This window comes from Cherax quadricarinatus, chromosome 80 (genome assembly GCF_038502225.1).
Source record: "Cherax quadricarinatus isolate ZL_2023a chromosome 80, ASM3850222v1, whole genome shotgun sequence".
NCBI classification, from domain to species: domain Eukaryota; kingdom Metazoa; phylum Arthropoda; class Malacostraca; order Decapoda; family Parastacidae; genus Cherax; species Cherax quadricarinatus.
Window position 1 is genome coordinate 18415189 of NC_091371.1, and position 12229 is coordinate 18427417.

The 12229-nt window shown below is 42.4% G+C and overlaps 1 protein-coding gene across 7 annotated transcripts in view; it reads left to right on the forward strand.

The window, feature by feature from the left end:
* LOC128702370 (ras-related and estrogen-regulated growth inhibitor) overlaps nt 1–12229 on the forward strand; it is a 102120-nt gene that overhangs the window by 30900 nt on the left and 58991 nt on the right. For 3 of the 7 annotated variants that reach the window (XM_053796606.2, XM_053796608.2, XM_053796610.2), the window contains exon 1: nt 175–313. The exons of 1 other annotated variant lie outside the window; for it this stretch is intronic. The gene's annotated coding sequence lies outside the window, so the exon portion shown is untranslated. Of the gene's footprint in view, nt 1–173; nt 314–12229 lie in introns of those variants that run through there. 3 more of the 7 variants (XM_053796607.2, XM_053796609.2, XM_053796611.2) reach the window with 2 other exon arrangements.

The following is a 12229-nucleotide window of genomic DNA, read 5'->3' on the forward strand; positions in this document are numbered from 1 at the left end:
TTATTAATGACGCAGCTGTAGTGGATAGACTTTAAACCTAACGAAGTAGCCAGTATATTCCAGAGCACTGACTTGCTTCTCTTCGGTTCTGTGAGTGTAAGAAAGTATTACAGTGAAAGCATGAGAGAATATACACACCTAAACTAGAGTGCATGTGTATGTATGTATGTGTGTGTGTGTGGGGGTGGTGGTGGCTGAGAAGCTAGGATGGATCATTAAGTGTGTGAAGGTGGTGAGGGAAGGTTGTAGCAGCTGCTCTGGACCATTGCTGTCTGCGTGTTCGTATCTTCTTATTTACCAGCAGACAGTCAAGGTAACATATCACAGGAGACATACACAGGATGGTGTATGTCTCTGTGTATACACACACAGTTTACCTTCAACTCTACTATAGGGATTAAAATGTTGACTGATGATGTACAGGTGACACGCGGCCTGAATAACCCTCGTGCAGTTCATAATACTTAATACCAGTACATGTACAAGGTATATAGTCCTAGCTGACATCAATGACATATTACAACATAGACAGCCCCTTGTTATGCAGAGCATTTCGGGCACATTAGGTCAGTTTTATCCCAGGATGCGACCCACACCAGTCGACTAACACCCAGGTACCTATTTTACTGCTAGGTGAACGTGGACAGCAGGTGTCATAAGGCAACACATCGTAATGTTTTCTCCCGTACCGGGGATCGAGCCACGGACCTCAGTGTGTGAGCTGAATGCGCTAACAGTCTTTTACCAGCTTAACAGTCGAGGAGAGCTCCAGCTCCTGGCCCTACTTATTTTTTTCACCATTAAGTACATATTTGAACCTCGGAAGTCGTTGTCCAAGTCTTTCCGTTGTTTATTCTCACGAGGGAGCGCAGCACCCGTAGGAGTCATACAGTGCCTTGGCAATGGCAGGCACATTGGTTCGATTTATGGAAGAGAACAGGTATAATTCCTTGGAGCGAGAGCCCTTCACAGGGAAATTAATGTTGGTAAAGACACTGGTTCATAAACGACCAAAACATCGACTTTCATAGCCAGTTTAATGATTAATAATAAATAATACTAATAGTAATTATTGTTAATTATTAATACTAATAAATCGTAATTATTAATACTAATAAATTGTAATTATTAATTGTAATAATTTGTAATTATAAATACTAATAAATTGTAATTATTAATTCTAATAAATCGTAATTATTAATTCTAATAAATCGTAATTATTAATTCTAATAAATCGTAATTATTAATTCTAATAAATCGTAATTATTAATACTAATAAATCGTAATTATTAATACTAATAAATCGTAATTATTAATACTAATAAATTGCAATTATTAATTGTAATAATTTGTAATTATAAATACTAATAAATTGTAATTATTAATTCTAATAAATCGTAATTATTAATTCTAATAAATCGTAATTATTAATTCTAATAAATCGTAATTATTAATTCTAATAAATCGTAATTATCAATACTAATAAATCGTAATTATCAATACTAATAAATCGTAATTATCAATACTAATAAATCGTAATTATCAATACTAATAAATCGTAATTATCAATACTAATAAATCGTAATTATCAATACTAATAAATCGTAATTATCAATACTAATAAATCGTAATTATTAATTTAATAAACCGTAATTATTAATACTAATAAATAATTATTAGCTAAGTGATAATGATAATTGATAAATATTAAATAGTAATTAATAATTAATGAATACTACTAATAAATTGATGTTAATAAATAGTAATGATAATTATATATGATTATTATTTTTATTATTATTATCACACTGGCCGATTCCCACCAAGGCAGGGTGGCCCGAAAAAGAAAAACTTTCACCATCATTCACTCCATCACTGTCTCCCCTCAAGGAAGGTTCCTTGATGTTGGTGAGGGGCTCTTGATTTAGGGAATTGGATCTGTGCTCCAGTTCCCCGAATTAAGCCTGAATGCCTTCCACATCCCCCCCAGGCGCTGTATAATCCTCCGGGTTTAGCGCTTCCCCCTTGATTATAATAATAATAATAATCCATCACTGTCTTGCCAGAAGGGTGCTTTACACTACAGTTTTTAAACTGCAACATTAACACCCCTCCTTAAATAAAATACGTATACACAGCCTAATGTTTACACACACGGGTTCAGGAGTGACAATATTGATTGTGAAGTGTATGTTCGAAATGTCTGACTTGATGACTGTGATGGGCTCGTGATCCAAGGAATCTAGATCCCTAGCCGCTGTAATTCGTGCAGGTTTAGCGCTTCCCATTGACTATGAGGGAGGGAAGTGGACATGGTCTGGGTGGGTGGGTGTATGGGTGGTGGTTATAACTGCTACGCTGTCATGTGTGGGTGGTAGGGTGGGCGGTTTTTACAATTGCTACACCAACATAATGGATGGGTGGGCGGGCCTACATACTTGCTAGTCAGTAGAAGTATAACATCAAGATGGGTGGGTTATTATAGCTGTTACACCCTCAACAGGTGTCGATAAAAAAGGAAGATAGTTTGTAAATCTTTGGCGAGAAGCATCCTATTATTACCTTCATGGTGGTAGTGACGGGATTATGGTGTTACCTATAAGAATAGAGGAACACTGCAGAAGGCCTACAGGCCCATACAAGGCAGTGTACAATAGAGGGTGTGTAGGAGTATGGCTGGTTATTGATCCAATCAAGTCATTAGTTTAATCCAGTCCAAGAATCCTGCTTTCCCATTTCTAGATAACTGGATCACTCGCCTCTATCTACACAGGGCAGTGCATGCCGGGTGTAGGTGTATCTCTGATGAACTGATAGGGTGTGATGGGAGACCCTTTACATGTGGCCAGCTCCATTAACTTAAATGTGCATTTGAAGTACTGTCAACAGGCGCTAACCATCATGAGGTATGGAGTCCGTAGACAATCTCAATTATGAACACTGTGAGATACTTGTAGTCACTGGTTCAACCCGACTTTTATGTAGGAGAGAAGATGCCGCCTCAGTATATAAGTTGACCGTGAAGTGTTACCTAATTCACATTGTAATGTATTAGCGAATGTTAGAGCACTTTACTAGCCTAGTGTAGGGTAAGTAGATCTTTTTAACTAGATTGTTAATGAATCGGCATAATTAGTTTGGTAGCCTGCCTTTTCACTCAAACGGCTTTTTTTTTTTTTTTTTTTGTATAGTGTGGGGACAGCCCCTTCCTAACTTGTGTGGTGGGGCTCTGTTGTCAGTATGTGTTGGCTGACCCCTTAAGGCAGGTTCCTTGATGCTGGTGAGGGGCTCTTGATCTAGGGAATTGGATCTGTGCTCCAGTTCCCTGAATTGAGCCCGAATGCCTTCCATACCCCCCCAGGAGCTGTATAATCCCTACAGGTTTAGCGCTCCCTCATGATAATTCTGTAGGCTGAGAAAGGTAATTGTAGATACTAAACTAAATTACTGTCTAACTCTAGCTTAGCTTAAATATTTAAAAGGTGGTATAATACACTAGTGTATAGAGGCTTCTTAACTAAATTAAACTTACAAGTTATAGTTGGTAGGAGAGAGTGGCATTGTCTGGGTATAGACATACTGTGGGTATCATGTTACTGCCTATCCCGATTCTCATGCTACCTCAACCTGCCCTTCCTATCCCCATTCCCAGGACTTAAGAGGACTAACATACAAGAATCAGCTAACAGCATTAGTGTTACCTTCATGGTGTGCATACTACTCTCGGGGAAGGAGGGATTAGGGATATGATTGTAGGCAGTTAGGTGGAGGGTGTGGAATGGTAAAGGGGGGGAAGGGATTACTGTTAATGTTTGTGTTTGGGAAGTTGGGGCTGGTCCAGAGTTGAGCCAGCTGGGAAAGTGTTTGGGGTTGCATCTGGAGTTCATAAGTTTAGTACATAAGAGTGTAGCGTCAGTATAGCGCCGTGTGGTCATGTGCTTGTTGTCATAAACTCCTGTCCTGAGCTTTAAAGGTTAGTTTGACAGAGTTTTTGCTATGGAATACTCCTAACCCTCTGAAACTCTACCATCTGCTTTCTCTCTTCCTGTCCTCCCATGCAGTCGATGAGCGATGTACTCTCTTGTTCGTCTTCTTTCCACCTCTTAATTCCTGGGCCATCTTCAGCCTCCACGGATAATCAGTGACCTCCCTCTTTCTTCCATTACTTTGTCCTCCGAATTTATTTTCACCATTTCACTTCTCTTACCACCACCACCACCTTAATCTCCATGTAGAAAACATTTCCGCTACTGACTTTGTCCTTTCTGGACACCTCTGCCCTCTTTCTTTCCTTATTACTGCCCCTACTATCATCCCTCTTCTCTATAGTCTCCGGCCCTTACATTTTCTCTTCCAAGTTAAGGACTCTTAATTCTACCATCAAAAGCCTTGCTGAAGTTCATATATGCAATATCATATTCATTACCATGATCTACCGCCTCAAATACCTTAGTGAAAAGAGCTAATAAATTCCCAAGGCAGGAACGCCCTTTTGTAAAACCGTGCTGAGATTTGTTGGTAAATTTGTTTTTCAAGATGGCTACTAATTGCCTCGGAAATTGATTCCATAAATTTTCCCCACTGTGGAAGTTAGGTTTATAGGTTTGAAGCTAAGGACCTGTCACCTGCTTTGAAAATAGGTATCACAGTTGCCATTTTCCACTTACTGGCACTATGCCAGTTTGTAGTAATATGTTGAAAAGATTAGCCAAAGGTTTGCTAAGCTCCTCTTGACATTCCTTTAGAACCCTTGCGTACAATTCATCAGGGCCCCGGGGTCTCTTAGGTTTTAATTTATCTATTTGTCTAAGAACCATGTCACTTGAGACCTTAATCGTGCATAGTTGATTATCGTCCTGTTCTACATAATTTATTATTTCTGGAATATCGATAGTATCTTCCTGTGTAAAAACCGAGGAAGTGTTAAAAATTCTACACAGTACTTTTGAGTGGGCCTATCTTGTCCTTAATCTTGCTTCTGTATACCTGAAAGAATCCTTTTAGATTAGTCTTCGATTCCCTTGCAACTTTAACCTCATAATCTCTCTTTGCTTTTCTTATTCCCTTTTTTATTTCCCTCTTTAACTAAATATATTGAGTTCTTAACTGCCTCTCTCCTCCTTTGATTCGCCTATATATGCCTCTCTTTTGACCAATGAGATGTTGTAATCTATTGTTTATCTATTTAGGATCATTTTTGTTTGATCTGATTTCCCTATTCGGAACATAAGTTGTCTGAGCAGCTAGAACCATGCTCTGGAAAACGTCATATTGGCAACCATCACCACCTACCTGACCCCATAGTCAAGTCATTCCAGTTTAGCCCACCGAAGTAATTTCTCAGTCCTATGAAATCAGCCAAGCGGAAGTCAGGAACAGAGATTTGATTGCCATTATTAGAGTAATTCCATGATATATTAAAACTGAGTGATTTGTGATCACTTTCCCCAACTCATGAACCTCAAGATAATTATTGATTTCCTGCTGGCAAGATCCAAGTCAAGCAGGTCATTTCTCTAGTTGGTTCTGTCACACTGGTTTAAAAAACAATGCTGAATCGTATCAAGAAAGTCGCTTGACTCTAAATTTCATGTCAGATTGCTCCAGTCAGTTTGTCTAAAGCTAAAATCTCCCATTAGCACAACATTTTTGTATGTGGATGCCTTACGAATTTCGTTCCATGGAAGTTTACTGCACTCCCTAACAAGGTTTGGGGGCCTATCTCGCACCCAAGATTAGTTTTTCACGGCCCTCGAGAAGCTGTAACCAAACAGATTCAGTGGCTGACGCTTCTCATTTTATATCTTGTCTAACACAACAGTTTAAATTGTCTCTGACATACATTGATACTCCACCATTCCTACTGAACCTATCAGTGTGGAATAATTTATAGCCTTATATGTGGCATTCAGAAGGCTTTTCTCTATCTTTCAGATTGCGCCAGGTCTCTATTATAGCAATAATATATATGCTTCCTGCACTTGCAATTAATCTTAGCTCATCCATCTTATTTCTTACACTCCTGCTATTAGTATAGTAAACCTTCAGGGAGCTAGTCTTTCGCTGTCCTCTGTTGTCTCTTTGTTTGTTGATCTGATCCATTGTCTTTATTTCTAACTTTATGATGATTACTGTTTTCAACCCTAGTACCGCAACCTGACCGTTTCCCACACACTCTTATCTGCCTTAGTGCTAAGATTGTACTGTTACGATATTAGTTTATTTTATCAGTGCCTTAAGCACTAAATATGACAGTTGGTTAAAAGTGCTTTAAAACACTTAACAATTTAGTCCTACCTGCCAGTCCACCTTCCCAGACAAACCTGCATCCATCCCGTCCATCCACCCACCCTATCCATCCATCCATCCATCCATCCATCCATCCATCCATCCATCCATCCATCCACCCACCCACCCACCCACGTGCCCGAGCATTGCTCAGCCAGACAATTATTTTCAGTGTGCCGTAGAGGGCTTCAGTGTTTATCACATCCAGGAAAATGTATCCCCGTGTGTGTGAAGCCTGTCCTGCTGAGGATGTTTGTGTCTGCTGTCTGTTGTGTGGCTGCTGCCATTGTCTGCTGTTTGTGTGGCTGCTGCCACTGTCTGCTGTCTGTTGTGTGGCTGCTGCCATTGTCTGCTGTTTGTGTGGCTGCTGCCACTGTCTGCTGTCTGTTATGTGGCTGCGAATGTTTGTCTCGATTTCATTTCTATTCATGATTGCCACGAGGAGAGGATGAGAAAGAGAAAGCGTAAGATAAGATATGGAGGAGTGTAAGAAGACAGAGAAGGCGCCATTATAAATAGTCTTGTCTACCCTGTAAAGTCCTGTTAATTTTGTACGTTACTGTTGTGTTTCCACTGATGCATCTAGCCTCTAATGTAGTCAGTCAGATTTAGTTTAATCTCCCCTCGTAGTTTATTACTCTAACATCCGGGATTATCGTTGCTAATCTCGGCACCATCTCCAGTTTCTTGACGTACTCTATAAAGTTTGGGTTTCCTAGTGGTGCTGCATACTCAATGATGGGCCTGATATGTGTCTATATAAGATTATGAGCGACTCAGTTTCCTAAAAGTTAATCTGGAATACGCCAGATTCGCATTCGCTTTAGAGGTTATTGTGATGGTAGTGCGTTTGTCGATATACTTGGTATTTTGCCTACCGCTAGTACCTAGCAGTATTTCGCCATTTTAGCTACCGTTAGTAGCTAGTACCTAGCGGTAGCCAAAATGCAGAGTATATCGATTAACGAACTACAGTTAGAATAACCTCTGAAGCGAATGCGCGTCTGGCGAATTCAAGATTAATGTTTAGGAATCTTGAGTCGCTCATAACCTTATATACGACACGTATCAGACCCATCATTGAGTATGCAGCACCACTAGGGAACCCAAACTTTATAAAGTACGTCAAGAAACTGGAGATGGTGCAGAGATTCACAACGATAATCCCAGATGTTAGAGAAATAAAAATATGATGGGGTGGGAGATTAAACAAATAAATCCTTCAGTAGGATTTGCAGCTTCTGTCCTCTCAATCTTCTTCAGAGGGCCATCACAGCCTGTGGGGCAGGACAGCCATCCCTTATTTCTTATTCCCTCCCCCTTTCCCCCCACATTCTCGCGAGTTCTCTGTGAAGGACTACGAACTTGCTGGTGTCCGTATCAAATTCCTTCACCACAATTTTATTTTCTGGTGATGTGACCTTGGTGTGTGTGTGAGCAGTGTAGTGTCACAGCCAGGGGGGCGGTGTGTGTCACAGCCAGGGGGGGGCGGTGTGTGTCACAGCCAGGGGGGGGGGCGGTGTGTGTCACAGCCAGGGGGGGGGGGGCGGTGTGTGTCACAGCCAAGGGGGTGGTGTGTCACAGCCAGGGGGGTGGTGTGTGTCACAGCCAAGGGGGTGGTGTGTCACAGCCAGGGGGGGCGGTGTGTGTCACAGCCAGGGGGGGGGGCGGTGTGTGTCACAGCCAGGGGGGTGGTGTGTCACAGCCAGGTGGCGTGTCACAGCCAGGGGTAGTGCTACAGCCAGGGGTGTTGTGTGCCACAGGCAGGGGTAGTGTCACACCTAGGAGTGGTGGGTCTTAAGAAAATTACTATTAATTTTTAGTAATAACCAATGAATTACACAGTATAAAGTTGAACCATCTCTTTAAATGTATTAAATATTACACAAGACACTTTGAAAGAAGCTGGGAAAGACGTTGATACTGAAGACGTCTTCGTCAGAACAGTTGGCATTCCGTCCACTTACAATTAAATCTATTATCCTGCTGCTGTATGGCAGGGATGGACTTAGCGCTTCCCCATGATTGTAATACTTTAGAAAGATATGAATACAGGAGCAGTGTAGTAGGTTAACTAGCACGTGCTAGGCAGGTGCTACTATCACCTGCTTGTGTATCATGCTAGGCAGGTGCTACTATCACCTGCTTGTGTATCATGCTAGGCAGGTGCTACTATCACCTGCTTGTGTATCATGCTAGGCAGGTGCTACTATCACCTGCTTGTGTATCATGCTAGGCAGGTGCTACTATCACCTGCTTGTGTATCGTGCTAGGCAGGTGCTACTATCACCTGCTTGTGTATCATGCTAGGCAGGTGCTACTGTACCATGCTAGGCAGGTGCTACTGTATCATGCTAGGCAGGTGCTACTATCACCTGCTAGTGTATCATGCTAGGCAGGTGCTACTGTCACCTGCTAGTGTATCATGCTAGGCATGATAACAAAATCCCCCCAACAAACACAGAATACAACCTCGTTCATATTTGCTAATATACAGGGCCTTAAGCCATCCACCAACAACAAAATACCTTTTATCAGTGGACTTCTAGAGGAGTCTAATGCAATGTTTGCAGCCTTCACAGAGACTCGCACAAAAGATCACTTTGACAGTGAAATATGGATAAGTGGTTACAACCTTTTTAGATGCGACAGAATGAACAGGCAACAAGGGGGGGTTGGCCTGTATGTCAGAGTCCCTCATCTGCACGGAGTTGCTGAACACCACAAATGAGGTAGTTGAAGTTCTATCAATAAAGATCGAGAACCAAAACCTAGTCATTGTGGTTGTATACAAGCCACCAGATGCAACCTCACAACAGTTCAAGGAACAGCTACTGAAAATTGATTACTGTTTGGAAAACCTTCCAGCTCCATCCCCAAACATCTTACTGTTTGGTGATTTCAACCTAAGGCATACAAAATGGAAGAATGTAGCAAATAATGTTATAGCTGAAACAATCCCCGGAGGTAGCGCAGATGAAAGGTCACACACACACACACACATGAGCTACTAAGTCTCTGCGAAAAACACACCTTAAGCCAGCAGATAGTGGAGCCAACAAGACTAGAAAACACACTTGACCTTATCTTCACAAATAATGAGGACCTGATAAGAGACATAAGAATATCAAAAACAACTAATTCCGATCACAATCTAATCGAAGTCCAGACGTACATGCATAGGGGTCCTGATCAGCAGAATGCATGTACCTGTGAAGGTGTCTTCACAAAATACAACTTCAACAATAAGAACATCAACTGGGACCAGGTAAACCATGTCCTAAACGAAACATGTTGGGAAGATATCTTAAATGACATGGATCCAAACCAGTGCCTTGAAAGGATCAACTTCCTGGTAGCCGAAGCATGTTCTAGGCATATTCCCCTAAGAAAGAAGAAGAGCAGGAGTAAACTGGAGAGAAAAAGACGCTCCCTCTACAGAAGACTACGAAGAGTCGCTGAGCTCCTCAGGAGTGCTAGAATATCTGATACACGAAAGGAGGCGCTGACCAGGGAAGTGGAAACTATCGAACTTAAGCTAAATGACTCTTACAGGAACCAGGAGAGGCAGGAGGAGCTTAAAGCTATTAGTGAAATTGAAAGAAATTCAAAATATTTCTTTTCATATGCCAAAAACAAAGCAAATACCACATCTAGTATCGGGCCCTTACTCAGACAGGATGGGACTTAGATGACAACAAGGAAATGAGTGAAATATTGAAATCCCAGTACGACTGTGTTTAGTGAACCACTAATCGGTCTGAGGATCGACGACCCAAATGATTTCTTCATGAATGAGCCTCAAAACTCCATAAATGTATGCCAGATTTCCGACATTACCCTAACTCCGATAGATTTCGAAAAAGCCATTGACAACATGCCTATGCACTCAGCCCCGGGCCCAGACTCGTGGAACTCTGTTTTCATTAAGAACTGCAAGAAACCCCTCTCGCGTGCCCTAAGTACACTATGGAGGAGGAGCTTGGACATGGGTGAAATTCCAGTCACTTAAAACAACGGATATAGCCCCACTCCATAAAGGTGGCAGCAAAGCATTAGCTAAGAACTATAGACCAATAGCTCTGACGTCCCACATCATAAAAATCTTTGAAAGAGTGCTAAGAAGCAGGATTGCAAATAACCTGGATTCCCAAAATCTGCACAATCCAGGGCAACATGGGCTCAGGGCAGGTCGCTCCTGCCTCTCACAACTACTGGATCACTATGACATGGCCTTGGATGCACTGGAAGAAAATCAGAATGCAGATGTAATATACACAGACTTTGCAAAAGCATTTGACAAATGCGATCATGGCGTAATAGCCCATAAAATACGTGCTAAAGGAATAACTGGGAAAGTGGGGAGATGGATCTTCAACTTCCTAACAAATCGAACACAAAGAGTAGTGGTCAACAGAGTTAAATCGGAGGCTGCCATAGTGAAGAGCTCTGTTCCACAAGGCACAGTACTCGCCCCCATCTTATTCCTTATCCTCATATCAGACATAAACAGAGATATACACCACAGCACCGTATCATCCTTTGCGGATGATACTAGGATCTGCATGAGGCTGTCATCTGCTGAGGACGCGGTTAACCTCCAAGAAGATACAAACAAAGTTTTCCAGTGAGCAACTGTAAACAATATGATGTTCAATGAGGACAAATTCCAACTACGTTATGGAAAACTGGAGGAGATAATAACTAGAACAGAGTATACTACTGACTCCGGCCATACAATAGAGCGGAAAAATAATGTAAGGGACCTGGGAGTAGTAATGTCTAAGGATCTCACTTTCAAGGATCACAACAGTGCCACGATCGCACGTGCAAAGAAAATGATAGGATGGATAATGAACTTTCAAAACGAGAGATGCCAAGCCCATGATGATCCTTTTCAAATCACTTGTTCTCTCTAGGCTGAAATACTGCTGTACATTAACATCTCCATTCAAAGCAGGTGAAATCGCAGATCTAGAGAGTGTACAGAGATCCTTTACTGCACGTATAAGTTCTGTCAAGCACCTTAACTACTGGGAACGCTTGGAAGCACTTGACTTGTACTCGTTGGAACGCAGGAGGGAGAGATATATCATAATCTACACTTGGAAAATCTTGGAAGGAATGGTCCCAAATCTCCACACAGAAATCACTCCCTACGAAAGTAAAAGACTGGGCAGGCGATGCAAAATGCCCCCAATAAAAAGTAGGGGCGCCATTGGTACACTAAGGGAAAACACCATAAGTGTCCGGGGCCCAAAACTGTTCAACAGCCTCCCATCAAGCATTAGGGGAATTGCCAATAAACCGCTGGCTGCCTTCGAGAGCTGGACAGATACCTAAAGTCAGTGCCGGATCAGCCGGGCTGTGGCTCGTACGTTGGACTGCGTGCGACCAGCAGTAACAGCCTAGTTGATCAGGCCTTGATCCATCGGGAGGCCTGGTCATGGACCGGGCCGCGGGGGCGTTGATCCCCGGAATAACCTCCGGGTAGGTGCTACTGTCGCCTGCTAGTGTATCATGCTAGGCAGGTGCTACTGTCGCCTGCTAGTGTATCATGCTAGGCAGGTGCTACTGTCGCCTGCTAGTGTATCATGCTAGGCAGGTGCTACTGTCGCCTGCTAGTGTATCATGCTAGGCAGGTGCTACTGTCGCCTGCTAGTGTATCATGCTAGGCAGGTGCTACTGTCGCCTGCTAGTGTATCATGCTAGGCAGGTGCTACTGTCGCCTGCTAGTGTATCATGCTAGGCAGGTGCTACTGTCGCCTGCTAGTGTATCATGCTAGGCAGGTGCTACTGTCGCCTGCTAGTGTATCATGCTAGGCAGGTGCTACTGTCGCCTGCTAGTGTATCATGCTAGGCAGGTGCTACTGTCGCCTGCTAGTGTATCATGCTAGGCAGGTGCTACTGTCGCCTGCTAGTGTATCATGCTAGGCAGGTG